The sequence below is a fragment of the Lissotriton helveticus genome, chromosome 3_1 (genome assembly GCF_964261635.1).
Source record: "Lissotriton helveticus chromosome 3_1, aLisHel1.1, whole genome shotgun sequence".
NCBI lineage: Eukaryota > Metazoa > Chordata > Amphibia > Caudata > Salamandridae > Lissotriton > Lissotriton helveticus.
The window spans coordinates 1,296,880,073-1,296,902,915 of NC_136061.1; positions in this window are offsets into that span (position 1 = coordinate 1,296,880,073).

The following is a 22,843-nucleotide window of genomic DNA, read 5'->3' on the forward strand; positions in this document are numbered from 1 at the left end:
AGGTGCACTCTTAGAATTTTAATTCTGCAAAATAAGGCAGGCTTGGGAGAGGATGTAGCCTTGAGGCTAGAGCAGCCGACCTCGGACCTAGGGAACCAAGTTCGAGTCTCGGCCACGACACTCAACATCCTGTGATTCTGGGCAAATCACTTAATCTCCCCGTGTCTAACAAAAGAATGAATGTGTCCATCTTTAACAAAACTGGTGCTCATGTAAAGCGCTCTGATATCTGATGGCTTGAGTCTAGTTCGCGCTATATAAAACTCTAAAAAAAATGTTTTAAAAAAAGGCTTGAATGAGGGGTGAGGTTGATGAAGAACATATTTGTGGAACAAAGAAGAGGGGGAGCAGTGCAGGACAGAGTGGATTAGCATGAAGTCTAAGAGGATGACAGGGCCAAATTCCACTGACACAAAATTTGACTTAATATTTAGCATTCAACTTTCTACAATATGACATTTGAAAATATGCTCTTCATACGATGATACACAAATAGCCTTATAGCGAGTGACGGAGTGAGATAGGACCAAGTGCACAGGGCCATCAGTGTGCATGTGTATGAGGATTTCTGTGAGAACATCTGTAGCTATTGGCCCACCTGTAGATTTGTTTGAGTGGCATTTTGTAGGAGAGAGATCCGTGGATGTAATTTTGGTTTGATTTCAGAATAGAGCTATCTGAGTGAGCACGTGTCTGAATACTGGAAGTGTGGATACGTGTTCAGGGCACCATTACATAGGCTCAAAATATGTCGTCATAAACAAACTAAAGGGAAGTATGGGTATATCCCTCTCTAAGATCGCTGTCAAACAAAATAGCTATAGTGCTGCTTTATTCCTTTTTCAGTAATGTAGAATACATCACACACAGTAGTGTTAAACATGGGCTCAGCCACTCTGCAGTCAGTGGCAGGGTCGTAAGCCGGTGACCCCACGTTCCTTCAGGGATAATTCTCAACAGCTCGAGGGTAGCCTAGGACGTTCACATGATTAGGGCCATTGCAACACAACCTGATTGGGGGATGGTGCGGGTGGGGGTGGGATGGGGCTGTTAATTGTTATTGTTCAATACAGCTGAATGTATTGCCTATGATGCTGTTGCTATTTATCCCAATCGAGCCTCAGATCACATCATATAGTCCAACCAACAAACAGGGAGATGGCACCACTCCATGGGTGTACTACACCGGATGCAGAGCACCACACACTGAACCGCTCGACCCTGCCCACACACTGAAAAAAACACATGCAGGCTAATATGTCCTCATGAAATTGATTCACTTGGAATGTGTGCGGTCTAAACGACCACAGAAAGTCACAATTAGTACACTCATATCTCACCATGACCGGGGTGGATATCTATCTCCTGCAAGAAACTCACTTGAAAGATGCATCTCGTTCTAGATTGAACTCCAATAGGTGGGAGGAGGTGTTTACTTCGAACTACTCCATCTATTCCCGAGGGGTGGCAATTTTAATACATAGAGGAATTCCATGTACAACGCAACATGTCATTACAGATCCCAAGGGGCGCTACATTCTATTACGAGCGTGCTCTATGGTCTGCAGGTCATTATTGCAAACACATTAGGGCCCAATGCGGACAGCCCTGAATTCTTTAATCAAGTATGGCACGGGATTCAGTCAATGGGAAGCTCTGCAGTATTGTGCGGCGGCGACTTCAATGTTGTACTATCGACACAGGGCGACAGGGTTGGTATATCCCGCACACACCATCCACAAGTGGCTGCAGCACTCCGCAACATAATAGACGATCACTACCTGATTGATTCATGGTGTGCGCTACACCCAACAGCCCGTGAAGGCACATGCATATCCCAACAACACAAAGCATGGTCCAGATTGGACTTTTGGCTAACTTCTTAAAGACATGCACTCTTGGACAACTGGGGTCTTGCATTATCCACGCACACTGTCAGATCACGCACCCATCATGATTCAATTCCAAGTCCCGAAGCCCTACATACACATTTTCACCTGGCGTCTGCCCCCAAATGCACTGCTTGACTCAGTGTTCAAAGAAGAGATCCAGAAAAACATAGCAGAATATTTTGAACACAACACAGGCACGGTGGACTCAGTGGGTACAACATGAGAGGCCTTCAAAGTAATGATACAGGGGGGCGTGCAAAGCCCTACAGTCAGGATTCCTCAGGAATATCCGTGATAGTCTGAGAAGACTGGAGGGTGAGATTTGTGACCTAGAGTGTCAGTACTTTGACTACCCAACACCCGCAATACTAGCAAAAATACGCATAAAACTAACAGCCTTTCAGGAAGAGGCTGAAAGAGAGACGAAATTCCTACACAAACATGCACAAGCACACAGGTACGGGGAAGGGGACAGGCCTTGGAAGACACTGGTGAACCTCCTAAAAACCCCCAGAGGCTCTGCGTACATCACTGAGCTCTGCGCCCACGATGCACCATAAACCTGGTGACTACCAGAGATCTTGAACACAATAAAAAACATTTACTCACAACTATACTCCACTCAATCAGACCGGGCGGACTCAGAATTACTGGGATATCTAGATTCGCGGGAACTCTTGTGGCTAAACAGGGCACACAGCAGATGATATTAGGCAAGTAATCCAGAGCCTACTGGCAAACAAGGCCCCCGGGGCTGATGGTGCTACAGACAAATTTTGCAAAGAGGATTTGGAACTGTTGGCCCCTTGCCTCTTGGAGTTGTACCAAGAGGCTATACAAAATGGTATACTGCCGGAATCCATGCGAGAAGCTGTAATCATTACATTGTTAAAACTGGACAAAGACCCCTCAAAATGCGACTCATGCCGACCGGTTTCCCTAATAAATCAAGACGCTAAAATATTTGCCAAACTATTAGCCAAAAGATTACAACCACTACTCCCACTAATTGTGCGGCCGGACCACTCCGGATTCTTGCCAGGCCGTTCCACCTTGCATAACTTGTGTACAATATTTGCACTCCTGCACTATCTCGCCCCCATGTACCTGCGATTGCTGCGCTATTAGACGCCACCAAAGCCATCAACTCCTTAGAGTGGAAATTCCTGTTCACCCTCCTAACCCCGCTAGGACTGAGTGCCATCTTTATACAACAGATTAAACTTCTTTATACCCTGCCTACTGCTAGAGTCAGAGTCAACGGTCTAATATCTGATCCCATTAAGATTACACAGGGCACTCGCCAGGGTTGCCCATTATCACCCTTGCTTTTTGCCATAGCCACAGAGCCACTAGCAGCCAGATTAAGGCAACACCATGCGAATCGGGGTATAGGATTCACCACCAGAGGTCTGATTGTATCGATGTATGCAGAAGACATTACTCTTTACATTACTGACCTGGCTGTGAACTTTGCACCCATCACCAGAGAACTTGTGCGGTACGGAGGCATATCTGGGGTTAAAATTAAGAGGGCAAAATCCACTTTACTCCCACTAATGACAGGTACACTCACCTTTGAAACTGAATATACGATAGCCTGGATGGATGCCCAACACAATACTAGAGCATCTGGCTCAGCAGTGATTTACAAGAAATCTGGTCGGCTAACTATGGCAGGGCAATGGCTTGGAGAGAAGACAGAATTCAAAGATAGAAAACTCTGTCCCTGTCCCTCACGAGCCGCATTGCCATCACCAAAATGATTATGTAAATGTAAATGTAAATGTAATGTAAATGTAATCTAAATGTAAATTGTAATGTAAATGTAATGTAAATTGATACTTGTATAGCGCACTACTCACCCGCAAGGGTCTCAAGGCGCTTGTACGAATACCGCTGTGGAACCCATCCTGGCTTTCCCTGTGAGGTGTCCACTCCTGGGCACCCCCAAGGGGGAGGCCAGGCATCCTTTAGCGTTGTGGGGGCCGTTGTGGAGATTAAGAAAGCTATTGCCCAGAGTTGCAGAGTGGGACTCCATGATTGGAATAGGCACCGAGTCGAGAATTATCAGGTCCGTGGAATTTTGAGCCCAAGACCCGCCGAGGCGGGGAATTGAACCCTGGTCTCGGGCTAGACCTCTGCATCAGGGTCTGCCGCTCTAACCATTGAACCACACTCAATTCGGAAACATCCCCATCCCACTAACTGCACAATTTTTCAAACGCCTCAAGTCTAACACGATTGAGCTTGTGTGGGCAGGAAAACAGCCCAGGATATCTTGGGAAATATTTACACTGCCGCTGGCCCAGCGGGGTCTTGGAGCCCCAGACTTTGCACTACATGCATACAGTACCCAGGCCTAATTTTTACAATTCTAGCAGTATCCAGCGCCATTCCAACCACACATGACCATTGAGAAGGCCAGGGTGGTACCTCTCTCCCTAAACACAGCATTATACCAGAACTACAATCGCCCAAGACAAGAAATCGACACTGCAGAAACCCTGCAGTGGGCTCGGAAAGGCCTCTGTAAACAGGGAAAATTACAAGTAATATACGCACCATCCATGCCACTTGCAAACAACCCACTGATTCTCCCATTGCTAGAGAGAGACACACAGGTTCGTGCACAAGTAAACAAAATTGTCGCTGGCAGCGATCTATACACAGAAGGCCAATTCCTCACACTCCAACAAATGTGCAGCTCATCACAAAGCTCAGCACTAGATACATTACTATACTACCAGATACAAGCAGAATGCCGCGCAAGATATTGTACATTCCACACTGCCCTATCACCATTGCTGGTGCTGAAATGCATACTCACAGTACCTTCGGCCCATAAGCTGGTTACTCGTATATACACTGTTACACAATGCGAATCCCCGATTATCGTCCCCCAATCACGCAATGCCTGGGTGTGAAGACCTCTGTGGCTGTCACCCGATCTGTGGTTTCGAAAATGAAGAAAAACCTTTTGTTAAGAGAAAAGTCTAAATACCCGCGTTGGAGAAGACTTCATGTTGTTTCCACGCTTTTCCTGCGACAATGTCTTAATGTGTTAAGAAACCGTGAGGCAGGAGATGTCGGAATGCTGGAGACGCGGCAGAGAGGAAGTTGCCGGTCCATTGTTTCAGGGCTCGTGAGCTACGGTGGTAACGAGGTGCGCGTTCGACAGGTGAACTGCACACTTCAGCTGTAGTTTGCCGAGTGAATCAATGTTTCCGCTATGCTCCTGAGAATTCATCAGTAAAGCTGTATTTGTGTCCTGTTCAGTGAGTTTTTGGGCGAATTAACGCATGCGCAACGTGGGATTATCAAGTAAGAGACTTTTGTATGTGTTCAGAGAGAAATGAATATTGAGAACTGTGTCGCAATTTTGTTGGAGGAGTCTACGAGTATGGGTAGAAGCTCCCTACGTTAAAATTCAACTGCAACTTGTAAATAGTATGGAGCAAACAGATTAGTGGCGTAACTAGTTGATAGAATATATTAGTATAGTTCAGGATTAGTTTACAAATAGCAAGGGCTGTCTAGTCTATTAGGTAGCTTCAGGATACGCTACCCTCATCATTCAGAGCACTTCAGTTGAAGCATCTATGCTGGAGATAAGTCTGAGTCAGGTAATAAGACTAACTAAAGGACTATAGAGGTTAATGTACAGTCGAGTAATAAACATTAATAGTGCAGTGTTTATACAGGGACAGACATCAGACAAATATCTTCTAAAACCAAAACACAACTCAAGAGAGAAGCTATAGCCGAGGTCTTCTGGGTAAGGGCTATTCCTATAGTTATTTAGTGTAAAGAAACTATTAGATTGTGTATCATGAAATGCATTTCTCCACAGGGTTAGCACACCAGAACACCAGTGGACCAAGCTGAGAGGAGGTGGACAAGTCTCCTCCACCGCGGATGTCTCTCTTTCTCTTCCACTTCCCCTTTCCCCTCCATTTTAGACGTTACCTCGATGTTCGCTTCGGGTGACGTTTGAGGTGGGGACTAGCGTCGACTCCTGTGGATTATCAAGGCACCTTGACACTGGGAGGCAGATACCGGAGAGGAAATCACAGATGAACAATGGATCTTTTGCTGTAGACAGTTAGAGCAGCTCTCTCCCAAATATTACCTTAGGCTAATTCATTTTAAATACATACACCGCATCTATTGTGTGGGGCCGCAGTCCCATGCAGTGTAATTGCGCCGGCGTGCGATAGAATCGCATACTACAGCACCAGAGTAGGATCCAATGTGAGGTACAGGGAGCCCGCTGGTTGAACACTTCAAAAACGCTAACCATGGAGCCGAGGATTTCAAATGGCTAATCTTGGAAAAGGCAGAACTAAGTCAGAGAGGGGGCAATATTGAAACAATTCTCAATGTCCGTTAATGTAAATGGAAGTACAGATTAGATTCTATACATAGGGGACTTCATGAACTTGATATCAGCCAAGCACAATTGTCATGTCTAACCACAGCCTCTTAATAAGACTGCCAACCCAATCTTAAAATACTTTGTCTGGTCTTAATATCGTTTGAACACTTTAAAACAAAACTAACTGAACCCTTTCCCCCCTTTTTTATTAATGCACCCCATGGTATGTTGTTCAACCCTGTATCTTGATTGTACTTGTACGCTTACATTCTGGGTATTCAGCCTCTGATATTATTTTTTGATGCAAACTGACCAGCTTGCGGTCTCACCACCTTGAGACTATTATGCATGTCTCTACGTAATAATAATGTTGAGGCCTCTGCTATATATATTTTTTTGAACAAGCATGCTGTCCCATCAGTCTCCCTGTGACAGCCAGGTCCATATGTGCCATTTTAATATTAATCCACCAGTTTGCTGTTTTATTAATGTTAAACTAAAGAGCATGTATACTGGAGTTATCTAATATGGATGTTACCTTTCAACCCTTTTTTCTACGTTAACTCATGAGGATTATGATGGCTTCATTATTTTACTTAAGATTTGCCATCTCTCACGGCAGTCTTTTCACCATGGCTACGTCAGGATTCTGTCAAGCCTGTTCTATGCGGCCGAGGGTGTGCACTTCACTTTGACGTTTCACTTGCTTTATAACCGGTATTTGGCAGTCTCTGTGCTCCTTTCACAGAGACGGACTGTCCAGTGAGATCTGAGGTAAGAAGCGCTGCTCAAGTGCTAAAACGTTACGTTCGCTACAGCTAGATCCAGCGAAACAGCTCCCTTTTTAATACAGGTCCCAACCCAGCATTTAACGCTACGCGCAATAACTACACTCCACGCTGTTACTTGAAGTGTAAAAGGCCCTTTTATTAGGACACGGTTGCAATCATTTAGACTTAATAACAGTACATAAATGCAAGAAATAAACGTTCCCATCCCATACCCACACATTCTCCATTCAGCCATCTCAAAACCATCCCACCTGTTTGACTCTTCCCCATTCACTCTGTAACCTCCTTCCTTTCCCCATTCTCACCTTCACTTGCCTTCCAAGTATCCTCTGTTGACTTTGCCTTCATTGCCTCCCGCGCCCCGCTATCAGTCACCTGTGTACCGTTACCCCCCCCCCCGAGGTGTGGATCTGCCCGTATGTGACTCCCCACCCCTCCAAAGTACCGTAACGTCTCTGCTCTGCAACCTGCCCTAAACTGGCGCTCAGACCCCAAAAAACCACCCCCCCCCAGTCCTTTGCTGAAGACCTGTAGGGTGGGTGGGTGGACAAACTTTCTATATCCCCCTGGTGGTGCTCAGGTGTCAGGAAGAGGCCGGATCTTCCTATCCTGACACCTTATATGCCTTCCTACTCCCGCCCCTTCCTTTAACTCCTCTTGTCCCACCCCCCACCTAGTCCTTCCGTTAATGCGCGAATACCCCGGGGGAAGACTGGTCTGCGACCTTCACTTCCCCCGGGGGCCGCATTGTAATTCACTATGCCAGGGGTGCTCACTATGCCTCCCGAGCATCTAACACAGCTAGAGCATTGCAACACAGTTTATTTTTTAACAGCACTCACTCTGTCGTAGGTGTTCACCATACTCCCCAAGCGTCTGCATTTAACATAGTGAGACCATTCCTCCGGGGCATCTATCACAGTTCGAGCACTGCGACTCGGTTACTTTTTTAACAGCGCTTACTTTGTCAGAGGTGTTCACTGTACTCCCCAAGCGTCTGCTCCTAAATCCAACATAGCGAGAGCATGGCCCCTTTCTGGCACCAAACATTTTGCAAGGCTACTCACATTAGAGGCTTTTACTTCCACTTCAGCAATTATTCTTCCGGAATTATGGTCCTGGCGGTCGGTCTGATGTTATTGCTCCCGCATTGCGTTTTTACAGCCATAAACTCTGCGCAAACGTGTTAACTTGAGAGTTTATCATAACTTGTCCTGCAATTTGCTACCACATTATTCTCCCTGTTCTAATAGTCAGGTTGTGACACTGGTTCCTTCTCCTATTTATTTATAGTTGACTACAGCGGAGCAAGTGAACCTTTCGGTCCATGCTAATTGGTTGATATTGTCTTGAACTTGAACTGGCCACTCAACTTTATCTATAGAAGGTGTGAGGTCTTCCATGTCTTTACTTCTCTATATATCCTAAATGGGGATTATTATCTCTGATGGTACTTAATTCACATTACAGGTGCCAACCCTCCGCTCTCTACCAAGGCGAGCCTGTGGGCCCCATTCCTACTCCAACACCCACAGTCAAGGGTGTCTCATGGTAATATTATTTAGCTTCTTATACTTATTTTGGCTCATTAGCTTGCAGTGCCACTTAATTGAAGACTTAGTATTGTTTATCATTCTTCCCAGGTGCCCCTATAATCTAGTCCTGAGTAAGACTCCGCCGTAAGGAATTTAACAGCCTACACTCTATTTGGTGTCGAAACGTCGACTGTGTTGCCGTTCTATACCAACCATTATCAACAATGATTTGTAACTGTGATATTTTTCTTGTTATGGCAGTGTTAAACAGACCATTACTCCATGTGGCTTACATAAGCCATTTTTATTGTAATTAATTTCGTAATTATGACGATGTCACCTCTTTTTCTTTCACCTTTATGACCCTCACTTAATGCACTTTTACCTCCTCTTTCCTTTCTCCCACTGCTGCTGTGGGGCACTTGTGCAAAGTGTTTCGAATTATATACTGACTAACCAGTACTTATCACTGTTCAATGTGATTAACATTGAACTAATTTATTTCCACAGTATCAGTGTTCTTTTGTTTGAATTGTTTTCAATTTGCACTTGTTCCTAGTGTGTGTTCACTGGAACCGCTTACTATTGTACTATTCAGATGTGTGAGCCACCTCTCTCCTTTCTATTCTATTCTATTCTTTTCTAAGGGTTTGGTAAAGCGCGACAGCTGCCCCAGCGAAGAGGCGTCCCGGCGCTGAGAAGAGTCACAGAACCTCCCAGGTAGTAGGGAAAAGGGAGAATGAAGAACTAACCAGAGGGAAACAGGAGGGTCTTGATGGCTTTTCGGAAAGAAGGAAGGCTATCTAGGGAACGGATGTTGAGGGGCAGAGCATTCCAAAGCTTAGGTCCTAAGACCCTGAAGGAGCGACCTCCGGTGCGGCAGAGCTTTGCGCGGGGAACGTTCAAGAGAAATTGGTTAGAGGAGCGCAGGTCACGACCTGGAACGTAGGGACTGAGGAGATTTTGTAGAAGAGTAGGACTTCCCAGTTTGAAAATTTTGAAGATCATAATGAGGGCTTTGAATTGAATTCTGGAGTCAACAGGCAGCCAGTGAAGTTTGCGGATGGTAGCTCTGGCTGAGCATCGGCGGGGGAGGCCGACCAAAGCTCTAGCCGCCGCATTTTGCACGCGTTGGAGTCTAGCTATTTCTGCTTTGTTTGCGCCTAGGAGGAGGACATTCGCGTAGTCCAAGCGAGAAAGGATAGTCGCTTGGACGATCAGCTGGCGGACCTTCGGGTCGAAAAAGCACAGTATAGAGCTTAGACTTCTCAATAGGCCTATACAGGTGGCGGCCACCTTCTTGGTGTGAGTCTGGAAGCTGAGTGAGGCGTCCATCCAAACTCCTAGATTTTTCACAAGGGACTTAGGGAGGGGGGTGGCGCCAAGGGATGACGGCCACCAGTGCTCATTCCAAAGGCTGGTGTTTTTGCCAAGGAGTAGCACTTCAGTTTTTCCCGCGTTCAGCTGTAGGTAGTTATCCGTCATCCATTGCGCCACTGCAGCAAGGCCGTTTCTGAACCTGGAGGCCGCGATGGAAGGGCTTTCCGTGAGGGTGATGACCAACTGGGTGTCGTCAGCATACGACACCAGCGTCAGCCCCCACTCTTTGGCCACCATAGCAAGAGGCTGCACGTAAAAGTTGAAAAGGGAAGGGCACAACGCTGAGCCCTGCGGAACTCCCTGTGCTATGGGGTGGGGTTTGGAAAGAAAAGGGGGGGCTGACACCCGGAACGATCTGTCCTTAAGGAAGGAGCAGAACCAGGTCAGAGTGAGGCCAGAAACTCCGGTCATCTCCAGACGCTTAAGAAGGATGTCATGGGATACCGTGTCAAAGGCTGCGCTGAGGTCGAGGAGAATCAGCGCAGCACTCTGACCGGAATCTAAGATCGTTCGGAGGTATTCGGAGGTGGCCAGTAGGGCAGACTCCGTACTGTGGCCTGGTCTGAACCCATTTTAGGATGGGTCCAGGATGCCATTCAGGTCCACATGTTTGGAGAGGACGCCGTTAACGTGGGCCTCTGCAATTTTAGACATCCAAGGGAGCAGAGATATGGGTCGGAAGTTTTCCAGCTTAGATGGATCTAGGGATGTTTTTTTGATAATAGGTGACACCCATGCCTGTTTCCAGGCTGCTGGAACAGTAGCGGACGAGAAAGAGAGGTTGAGTATGTCAGTCATGGAAGGCAAGAAGAAATCAAGCGAGTCCATGAAGTGGGCAGGGCTCATATTGTCCGCAGGGGAACCTGACTTCACCTTTCTGCACAGTTTGATAAGGTCGTCCAGAGAAATATCAGGGATTTGAGTAAGAGGTGTGAAGTTGGAAGAGGAGTTGGTGGGATAGATGGGGTGGGGAGGGTGCTGAGAGAAAGTTTTGCAAATATTTTCAACTTTCTCCACGAAGTATGTAGCGAGTTGCTCACATTGTTCGGCAGATGCAATTTTGGGGGAGGGTGACCGGGTGCTCTGAAGTTCTTGGACTAGTTTGAAGATTATTTTTGCAGGGTTTGGACTTGAGTTGATTTTGTCAGTATAGAAAGCTGCACGAGCTGTGCGAATAGCTTTGTGATACGATTTTAGTTTCAAAGTATAGTTTGTTTTGTTTTTACAGTCAAAGTCTTTTCTCCAGAGACGCTCTACTTTTTTACATTCCTTGCGCATGGTTTTGAGGGTGTCATTGTACCAGGGGTTGGAGGGTGTGATACGGCCTTTGGTCAATTTTGCTGGAATGAGAGTGTCAAGCCCACCCGTAATCCAGTCATTAAAGGCGTTATAGGTCGTATTGATGTCTTGGTTGGCTTCCCGATGAAATCCCCCAAGGGTATCGTGGAAGACGGCAGTGGATAGTTTGTGCCATGGTCTTTTAAGGCGGCGGCAGATTCGATTTTGTGCGGTCGTCCAAAGACTAGGATAGTCAGTTTAATGAGGTAGAGGTCCGTCCAACCCATTGGAATGGGCATCTCTGTAGTGGCCTCTTGAATGTTAGTAAAGACCGGGTCCAGAGTATGTCCGGCTAGATGGGTGGGGGCCTGGATGAGGGAATTGAGTTGTAGGGCAGAGAGATCGGTAAGGAGATTTTTAATGGTGGGGTCATTAGATAGGTCAAAATGGAGATTGAGGTCGCCCAAGATGGTAAAGTTAGCAGATTTGGTCACAAGAGCGGTTGTCATCTCGAGGAGGGCATTGATAAACCTGGAGGCAGGGCCAGGTGGGCGGTAGATGTAAAGGCCAGACATTGTGAAGTGTGGGCTAGTAGTAATTTTAAATCAGGCACATTCACAGTCAGGAATAACTTCTTTAATAAATGAGCAAGTGAATTGCTTTTTGTAGATTACCACTATGCCACCGCCTCTCGTATCGCGATTTATAGTTGACATGTGGTAGTCGTCTGGGAGCGTGAGGTTGGGAATGGCAGATGCGCCATCCCGTAGCCAGGTTTCGAAGAGGAAGAGAATGTCAGGGTTCTCATCCAGTATGAGGGAGTTAACCTCAAGATGGTGTTTGGTGAGCGACCTGACATTGAGTTGAAGAATCGTGAGGGGAGAGTTGGTAGGTGAGTATTGTTTTCCTTGAATGCAACTTGGACTAGCAGGGGTGAAGTGGCAGGATTTGCATTGGAGTTTCGTGTGGCCAAGGATACCTGTCACGTCAATACATCTTTGTCCAGGGTTTAGGGCAAGGAGATGTTCTCGATTGTACTGAAAGGGCACCCGAGGCAAAGTTTGACCAGGGGGTCTGGCGAGAGGCGATGTCGAGGCGATGACGGGCGCAGACGGGCTTGCCTTAGGCGCGCCCGCTGCGCCCGTCCGCTGCGCGTACGATACAAGCACATTCTAAATAGGGAGGGCTGATGGGGGGGGGCGTGGCCTCCGAGTGGGCGTGGCCTCGCGTCTCCCCGGCGGGAAAAGATTAGTTTGGAAGGGTCCGCGACCAGTGCTTAATCGGCTGTGCGGCGCTTTAAGGGAGATGGTCCTGATGTAATTACAATTCTTGCCCATAAAGGCTTTAACAATGCAGATGAATGTATGAGTCCTCTGTCACACCCAGCCCTGCGTTTGTGGCTGTCTAAAGGGAATGCACAAAGTGTAGTTTTCACACAGCCCATAGGTGTGATAGAGACAGGCATGTAGAGTTATGAGCACAGAGAAATGTCCACTTTCTAGCAGCTATTGATCTAGCTGGATGAAATAAAGCATCGAGTTCTGGCTAGTAGCCATTGATCTAGCTGGATGAAATCGAGCATCGAGTTCTAGAAATAGAATTGTTGTTCTATAAGAGTGGAAATCTTATGAAAGTCGTTTCTTTCCTATATTTGAACAAAAAGAGTAGAATCATTGCTCTACATTGGTTTGTTTATATGTTGACATAATTAAGTATCATAACTGTTTCATTTATTGATGTAAAGTTATTATTTATTGTTTGTTTGTATTTGATATGTGGTAATTGTGATATATGTGTTGAAAACTTTTTGGGGTCGATTCCGATTCGGGAAAAAAAAACGTCCGTACGATTTGTATCCGGAGCCCTCTCCGTACGAATCATACCCATCCGTCCGAGTCGCGAAGTACGATCCGTATTCCGTGAATCCGTCCGAATCGTCGCGATCCGTACGTATTGCAAGGCTGAAACCGTGAACCGTACGACTCGTACACATACCGTACGACTCGTACACATGCCGTACGACTCGTACACATGCCGTACGACCCGACGAGTACGATCCGGACCGGGGTATGAGGACGCGATTCGTACGGTCCACGTCAGGTAAGGGCGAGTCGTACGGAAAAGCACACAAACACATACACACCGTACGGTCCGTACCCCGATAATCACAGGGGTACGCACCGTACCCCTGTGATCATGGGGTGTATGAGCCGTACCCCCATTGTACGATCGGTGTACGAGCCGTACCTCATGTACGATCGGTGTATGAGCCGTACTCCATGTACGATCAGTGTACGAGCGTACCACCAGCCGTACCCCCATTGTACGATCGGTGTACGAGCCGTACCCCCATTGTACCATCAGTGTACGAGCGTACCCCCAGCCGTACCCCCATTGTACGATCGGTGTACGAGCCGTACCCCTATTGTACAATCGGTGTACGAGCCGTACCCCATGTACGATCAGTGTAGGAGCCGTACCCCCAGCCGTACCCCCATTGTACGATCGGTGTATGAGCCGTACCCCATGTACGATCGGTGTACGAGCCGTACTCCATGTACGATCAGTGTACGAGCATACCACCAGCCGTACCCCCATTGTACGATCGGTGTACGAGCCGTACCCCCATTGTACCATCAGTGTACGAGCGTACCCCCAGCCGTACCCCCATTGTACGATCGGTGTACGAGCCGTACCCCCATTGTACGATCGGTGTACGAGCCGTACCCCATGTACGATCAGTGTACGAGCCGTACCCCCAGCCGTACCCCCATTGTACGATCAGTGTACGAGCCGTACCCCATGTACGATCAGTGTACGAGCCGTACTCCATGTACGATCAGTGTACGAGCGTACCACCAGCCGTACCCCCATTGTACGATCGGTGTACGAGCCGTACCCCCATTGTACCATCAGTGTACGAGCCGTACCCCATGTACGATCAGTGTACGAGCCGTACCCCCAGCCGTACCCCCATTGTACGATCAGTGTACGAGCCGTACCCCATGTACGATCGGTGTACGCGCCGTACACCCATCGTACAATGGGGGTACGGCTCGTACACCGATCGTACAATGGGGGTACGGCTCGTACACCGATCGTACAATAGGGGTACGGCTCGTACACCGATCGTACAATGGGGGTACGGCTCGTACACCGACCGTACAATGGGGGTACGGCTCGTACACCGATCGTACAATGGGGGTACGGCTCGTACACCGATCGTACAATGGGGGTACGGCTCGTACACCCCATGATCGCAGGGGTACGGTGCGTACCCCTGCGATCATGGGGGGTACGCACCGTACCGGGGGGGGGGGGCGTTCCGTACCTGTTTCGGCACGAACTCTGCTTTTACGGCTGTTTTCAGCTCCCGTAGAAAAAGGGTCGTACGGTGCGTACCCGACACGTATCGTACTTGCTGGGTCGTAAAAACCAGCCGCGAACCGTTCAGATGTCGCGTACAGCAGGTTCCGAGGGAGAATCGTACGGAGATTAGAGTCGTACGGTGTCTTGTACGACTCGTACGGAGTACGGCTCCTGGTACGAATCGTACTTCGTCGTACGTACAAGACGTTTACAGGTACGATTCGTACGGGGAAAAAAAGCTCCATACGACGATTCGGAGCGCTTTTTACCGGATCGGAATCGACCCCTTTGTGTTCCTTTGTGAAGGCCAAAGTCCTTCATACTCGAAAAAAAGATAAGATTTGTAAATAAACAGGTTAAAAATAACCCGATCACTAAAGGAATATAGTGTGGTCTGTTTAAAAGTAACAATCAGGAGTGACAAGGATACCAAGTATTTCATTGTTTACACTTTCTAAAAGTGGCATTTCTAAAACAGTAATGTGAAATCCAATTTCACCATTAAGGCTGATTTGTCATTACTGTATATATATATATATATATATATATATATATATAACCTGAAGAAGCTACTCCTCTCTGGTCAGAAAGTACCACTTAAAAGTATATAAGGGAATTCCCAATGCTAACCTCTGAGACGAGTAGGCATCACAGTAGTGAAAAACTAAATATGTTGTTTGTCACTAAAAGGACATGCAAAACTAAAAAGTACATGTCCTACCTTTTACTGACATAACAGTCAGTTCTTAGGGCTACCTAGGGCCCACATTAGGAGTGACAAATGTAATAAAAGGGGATGTTAAGCCCTGGCAAGTAGTTTACAATGGCAAGTCAAAGTGGCAGTAAACTGCACAAAGGTCCTGTAGTGGCAGGTCTGAGACACGTTTGAAAGGCTACTTCTGTAGATGGCACAAACAGTGCTGCAGACCCACTGGTATCATGTACTTTACAAACCCTGGGTATATGGTGTACCACTTTACAAGGGACTTACAAGTAAACTAAATATGCCAAATGTTTGGCAGATATATTATCGAAGTCTAAATATCGATATACTATTATATCGCTGTTTAAATATTGATATGACAGAATATCGACCATCAAGAATATCATCGACCAGAATATCGACATGAAGGTAAGAAATATCGTTTTAATTAATATTGATGTTAGTAATATCGTTAGTAAAACTATCATTGTTAATAATACCGATTTTTTTTTGTGTGTGTTTTGTATGTTAGTATATGTGTTGAAAGTATAGCTTATTCTTGTATTGAATTTTTTACAAGTAATTAATTGAATTTAATTATTTTTTGCCTATTTTAGTTCTGTAGCGGGTTGTAGGTTTATAGGGGAATAGGGTGGGAAGTAATTTATTTTTAATATAATTAATAATAATTTTTTAGAAGATATTATTTTAGAAAAAACATAACTATTGCGTTTTAGTTCTGTAGCGGGTTGTGGGTTTATAGGAGAATAGGGTGGAAAGTAAATTAATTTAAATTAGTTAATTAATTAAAAATTGTATTAATTAATATTTTTTATTTAATAATTTATATTGTTAATTGTGTTAAATTATTTGTTATTCCATATTTATTCATTGGTTATCAATAATTAATAATTAATTGGTAAACTTGCTAATGGTGTAATTTTTTGATGAGTGGGTTGAGGTTTTGTAGGGTAGTAAGGTGGGAAGTATTTTAATTATACATTTTTATTAATAATTGTATTAATGAATATTTATGTTATTTATTTTTTATATTGTTAATTGTGTTTTTTATTAATTAGATATGAATTAATAATAATTATTTGGTAAATATTTTAATTGTATATTATATTTTTTGAGGAGCGAGTTGTGTCTTTATAGGGGAGTAGGGCAGGAATTAATTGAATTGGAATTAATTATTAATAACTTTAATATTTAATATTTATGTGATCAATATTTTATATTTTCAATTGTGCTTAAAGCGTTATTAATTAGTTATTAATGAGATATTAATTATTCATAATTAAGTGGTAAATATGTTAATTGTGTAATTTTTTTCATGAGTTGGTTGTCGGTTGATAGGGGAGTAGGGTGGAAAGTAATTTAATTTTAAGAAAATGTGGAAAAAATATATACAATATTTATTTAAAACTATTTTGTATTTTGTATTTGTACTGGGTTTTGTATCGCGCCAACTCACCGACAGGTCTCAAAGCGCTACTAACCAAGTGGAGCAACAAGAAGCAAGATGAGTATATGAGAGATTCTAGAGCTAATAACCAAATACTAGGAAGTAAATGCGTCTTTGAAGAGTAGAGTCTTCAAAGACTTCCTGAAGTGGAGAAGGTTGGACTCTCTGCGAAGCACCTCCGGTAGCTTATTCCAGATGATCGGAGCCTGAATTGAAAAGGATCTGCCTCCTTTAGTTGCCAGCTTAAAGCGTGGGCAGGACAGCAGGAAAGAACCGGAAGATCGCAGGGCGCGCTTAGGTTCGTATATTTCAAGTCTCTCTTTTATATAAGCTGGCGCCTGTCCGTGGATTGCTTTGTGGCAGATGCACATGCTCTTAAATTCAACTCTTTGCACCATAGGCAACCAATGAAGCCTATAGAGCAAAGGGGAAGCATGAGTCCGTCTTGGCACTCCAAATATCAGGCGCGCTGCATCATTCAGAGTGACCTGAAGACGGTTGGATAGATTTTTTAGGAGGCCAAGGTATAGCGCATTGCCATAATCGATTCTCGACACTATTGTGGCTGAGACAATGGTTCGAAGCATATTCCGTGAGAGTAAGGGAACAAGCTTCCGCAGTTTCCTGATTAAGTTGGTACAAGAACCAACTACAGCGGACACTTGGTTAGCCATCGAGAGTTCCTGATCAATTTTCATGCCGAGGCTCTTAACGCTAGGACATTTTATAGTGTTAATTGTGTAAACACATTTATTTTGGTTGTTTTTAATTTGCTTGTTAATTGTTATTAGTTAATTAATTAATTGTTAAATAATTATGTGAATTGTGTAATAATTTACAATATTGGTTGTGATGTTTCCGGGGGAATATAGTGGGAGGTAAATTATTTTTGAAAAATGTATTATTTGTTAATTAATGTTAATTATCTTGCAGGTGTGGGAATACTAAATTATTCCCACTCGATATCCAACACTTTCCCTACTGTTGCACTCGCTGGAGTGGGAATAGTAATTTTTACCCACCCGCTATCCAACACTTTCCCTACTGTTGCACTCACTGGAGTGGCAATAGTAATCTTTACCCACCTGCCATCCAGCACTTTCCCTACTGTTGCCCCCACTGGAGTGGGAATATTAATTTTAAAATGCCCGCTATCCAACACGTTCCCTAATGTTACACTTGGTGGAGTGGAATAGTAAATTATTCCCAACCTCTATCCAACACTTTCCCTCCTGTTGCACTCACTGGAGTGGAAATAGTAAATTATTCCCCTTCGCAATCCAACACTTTCCCTACAAGTGCACTTTCTGTAGTGGGAATAGTAATTTTATCCCCTACGCTATCCGACATTTCCCTACTTTTGTAGTTAATATAGTGTAAAATATATATATTTTTAAATATATTAATTTTCATTTTTTTATTTTATATATATATATATATATATATATATATATATATATATATATATATATATATATATGTCCCAAACAAAGCCGCTTCTACTGCAACGCTGTGACCCATCGAAAAGTGGCGTACATTCCGGTGAAGCAACCGGTAATTACTATGTCCAACAAAGATAAAAATATCTTGTACGCTCTCAGGAACCACACAAACAGTCCAGAAATGTTTGAGTCTTCGGTTTATTCACACAACGCGTTTCGGCGACTTGCCGAAAGTCGCCGAAACGCGTTGTGTGAATAAACCGAAGACTCAAACATTTCTGGACTGTTTGTGTGGTTCCTGAGAGCGTACAACATATTTTTATCTTTGTTGGACATATATATATATATATATATATATATATATATATATATATATATATAAAACGAAACCGTTATTCACCACACCATCCTTTTCAAAAGAATAATGCGAGTAAGCCCAAGTTTTGTGCGGATTCTTCAGTGATTTATTTTGCAATTACACCAGCCAATTTTGCTTGTTCCTGTGCTTCCTTGATTACAATTTATTATTTTCCAGCCAGTCCTTTAGAAATCTATTTGCCAATGGCCTATGCTTATATTTTAGCAGCCTCCATTATGGAATCATTTTTTTGTACGTTTACCCAACACACTGTTTATAAATTTGTTCACAATTGCCATGACTAATTTATAACTTGAAAACTTAATATAAGGTGCTTGTTCTGCATTTGTGAAAAAAACATTCTTATATTTGTTTGCACTGTTTCTTTATTTGTCTTCTTTTGGGCGTGTTCCCCCAATCAAGCCCCTCCCAGTGTTATGTATATATACTCCCACTTTTTTGTTGAGTGCTTATATGTGAACAAGCTCCCCAGTGGAGCGAAACGCGTCATTTTTCTAATAAACGTTTATTCCTGCTACTCACTCGAGTTGGATCCTTTGTGAGCTTTGCTTTGACTGTTTGCTGAGGCGTAATGAGGTCTGCACCCTGATGTTGCCTGTCATCCACTGACGGGTTGGGATTGCTTTTTCATATATATATATATATATATATATATATATATATATATATATATATAAAACGAAACCATTATTCACCACACCATCCTTTTCAAAAGAATAATGCGAGTAAGCCCAAGTTTTGTGCGGATTCTTCAGTGATTTATTTTGCAATTACACCAGCCATCCGTCATAACGCGTTTCACCTCTCAAACGAGGCTTGATCACATGACGTGCAAAGAAACAAAAGAGGGTCTTAAATATTCCCAAATGAGGGCGCGGCATATCAAACTCATTTAAAGTGACCAGTGCATATATATTTCTCATTTTCCCAAATTGTTCGTCAATTTGAAACAGAATTAAGGGCTTAGTGCCCAATAGCTTCAATCTTATATATATTGACATGTAAAATTCAGTACATGGAATTCCAATTCATCCTCATTTTATGTACACAATTAATTACATTTAAATATAAATAACTGGAAAATCAAAAGTTATCAAAAATTATATAGTTATATACAATCTGTTATCAAAGACAGATAATTATATATATATATATAAAAATATCAAAAATATATTGATCTATATATAAAAAACATATTTTTATATACATATATACACATTAAAATTAGTCATGTGTACATATCCTATGGGAAATAAATATCCAATCGTTCAAAAATGCTTAGTCCGCATATAATAATCAAGTGATTATATAAAATGATTCTCGGATAAGTGCAAAACAGCACTTTACCCAAGCCTGCAGATATGCCTCCATCGCCTATTTTATCTTCTTTGGTGCAAAGGCCCTCAAAAGCAGCTGTGAAATATATGTAATGTGAATAAGTGAAATAAAGTGCCCGTGCTTCAAAGTTAATAAAAATATCAATATTAACTAAATTCATTTTAAAACATTTCACAGAAAAGCTGGAAGTTGGGGATACCGGAGCATTAAAAATTCATACAGCAACTAGATGGCTGTGCTGAGATGATTCTAAAGCATCAGCCGGGGTATACTTGGCATCCCTAAACAGAACATGATCAAGAGCAACCTCCAAACCCCAACAGGGGGAAAGAGATCAATTGAAGCAAACAGAGCTATATGTATTAGCTAAAATATTCATAAATCTGATAAGTGAACATATTGTACTAACAAAATTTCATAATTCCTTTAGACAAGTGTATAGGTCTTCCCGGTCATTGAGTCCGGCCGGACTCTTACTGTTCATTTCTAAAATGTATCTAGTCTCCAAGAGGCGTAGCTTACCCTCTCTATCTCCTCGCCGTTTCAACGGTGGTACCGTATCAACTAGATAATATTGGAGACTACTGGGGTCACTGTTATGCGTTGATTCAAAGTGACGCGCCACCGGGTAGGACTGATCTTTGCCAGCTATCGCGCTGATATGTTGGAGTATGCGTTTATGTGCTGAGGGCCGTGTGCTGCCTATATAATTTAAGCCGCATGGGCACTGTAAAACATAAACTACAAACTCCATCTTACAAGTCAGGCGTTTAGTGATGGGTATAGGTTTCTCCCTGAATGGACTTATATAGTGAGTTTTGTTCACCCCATAGCGGCAAGCTTTACAAAAGGCATATATATGTATACATTCCACAGTCTCCTCGATTACCAGGACAGACAACTCGGACACCTTTCAAGTGCAAGCAAAAATCTCAGTTTATTGGCACAAACAACTCGGCACTCCCCCAGGTGGGCCAAATCAACATTTGAACATTTAAAGCTACGGTCGAGAGTTGAGTGAACTGCCTCTTTCAACAAGCTGTGAAAGCGTCGTCTCTGAGGAAGGTCGCGGAAACGACCGAAATGCATTAGACAGAAAGACAGCATGCCGAACAGATAATAAAACCTTAAACCGGGAGGAGTAGCGGCTCATTTTCTCTTTTCTTGAGAAGTTGTTGTAATATTACCTACTGGCGGTCGCCAGTAGGTAGTTATAGTTAGGATCGTTTTCCATAGGAAATCCGCAACATTCTATTGGGAATAACTTTTGGCAGACGTGCAAGTTATAGTGAGTCCAACTAACTATAACGTGGGAATTTCAATGGTTTTATGCGAGTAAAATTTCCAGCTAACTATAACTGGTGTGAAACCTATGGTTTTTTGCAGTGAAAATATATATATATATATATATATATATGACCGCTCCAACAGTCCCTCCCCGCAATGTACGGGAAATAGGAAGCAGCACTCCAAATAGGTTTACACAATGTTTTAATCTCAACAAAGCGCTTTCGGCACTCGGCCTTCCTCAGTAATGAGACGGTGAAACCTTCCCGCCAGCATTCATTTAAACGTTACGTTGCGTGCATACACATAAACATCAAGAGAGGACTGCACCATACATCGGCGTCCGCCATCTTGGAATGGGTTATTTTTGGGGTTGAATATGCATGAGGACTTAGCTGTTCACTTAGTATGAGTATTGCTAATTGGGATTAATATGGTTTCACTGCAATTTTTGCTTCTTGTTGGTTCTATCCATTTTGATGCTATACTGATTTTCAGTAGGAATTATAGTTTATATTTAGGGTTGTATCACGTTGCAGACACATTATTTGCTTATGCCCATCCAGGGCGAGGTAAAGCGAGGACATATGGAATGGTTTATGCCCATCCAGGGCCTGATTAATGATCGTAGCCATAATGGAGCTTTGCATTAGAATATTTATTCTTGCATATGAACAGAATGAGCTATTTGCGCTTAAAATGTTTTTGTATATACAGAGAAAAATTGCGGGGAGGGACTGTTGGAGCGGTCATTGTTGTCGGGTGCACCCCCGACTGGCAGGCACCCGCCTTGGAGTGCAACAGGCTGGTGCGAGTGGAGCGTTGATATATATATATATATATATATATATATATATATATATATATATATATATATATATATATATATATATATATATATATTTTCAAGCAAATGTCCCTTCTGGAGGAGGAGCGACCATTCAGCTGGTGCCGGTGCCGAGTCAAGGACAAGACTCGTTACAATTTTCCAAAGCAATTTGAAATGAAACACCGCACTCTTCTAGGTTTTGATTAAGCTTATTTAATCCATCAAGGAAACGACTTCCTCACCTACGCGTTTCAAACAGATTACTGTTCTTGCTCACGGTAGTTACAAGTCCATTTTTTCTTTTTACTATTTATACCCTCCTACCCATGTGGCAATTAGGATGCATTATGGGAGGGGTAGTTTTTGGTGAAAACAAACCATGTCAGGTCTCTTTTGCAAGATATAACAGTCTAATTGTTTGACTTTCAGATGACATAATGGCTGAGTGCCTATGGTTTTATTAAGATAAAACCATTATATAGCGGGTCGAGTTATTATCTCGCTCGCTGCATACATGTACAGTTATAGTACATTGTGGGTGATAGCTAAGTGCTAATTGTGAAAGTCAATGATTTATAACTTGGTCCAGGACTCTGACATTGTTTAAAATAAACGCTGTAAATAACAAACAATAAGTTTTTTATACTTATACATATGTACTCAGTTTAACCCTATATATTTCAGACTTATAAGCATTATGTACTCAAAGGAGTCAAAACGTTCGGTTCAAGTTTCAAGTTTTCATCATAGATTCAAACACTCTTAAATGAGAAA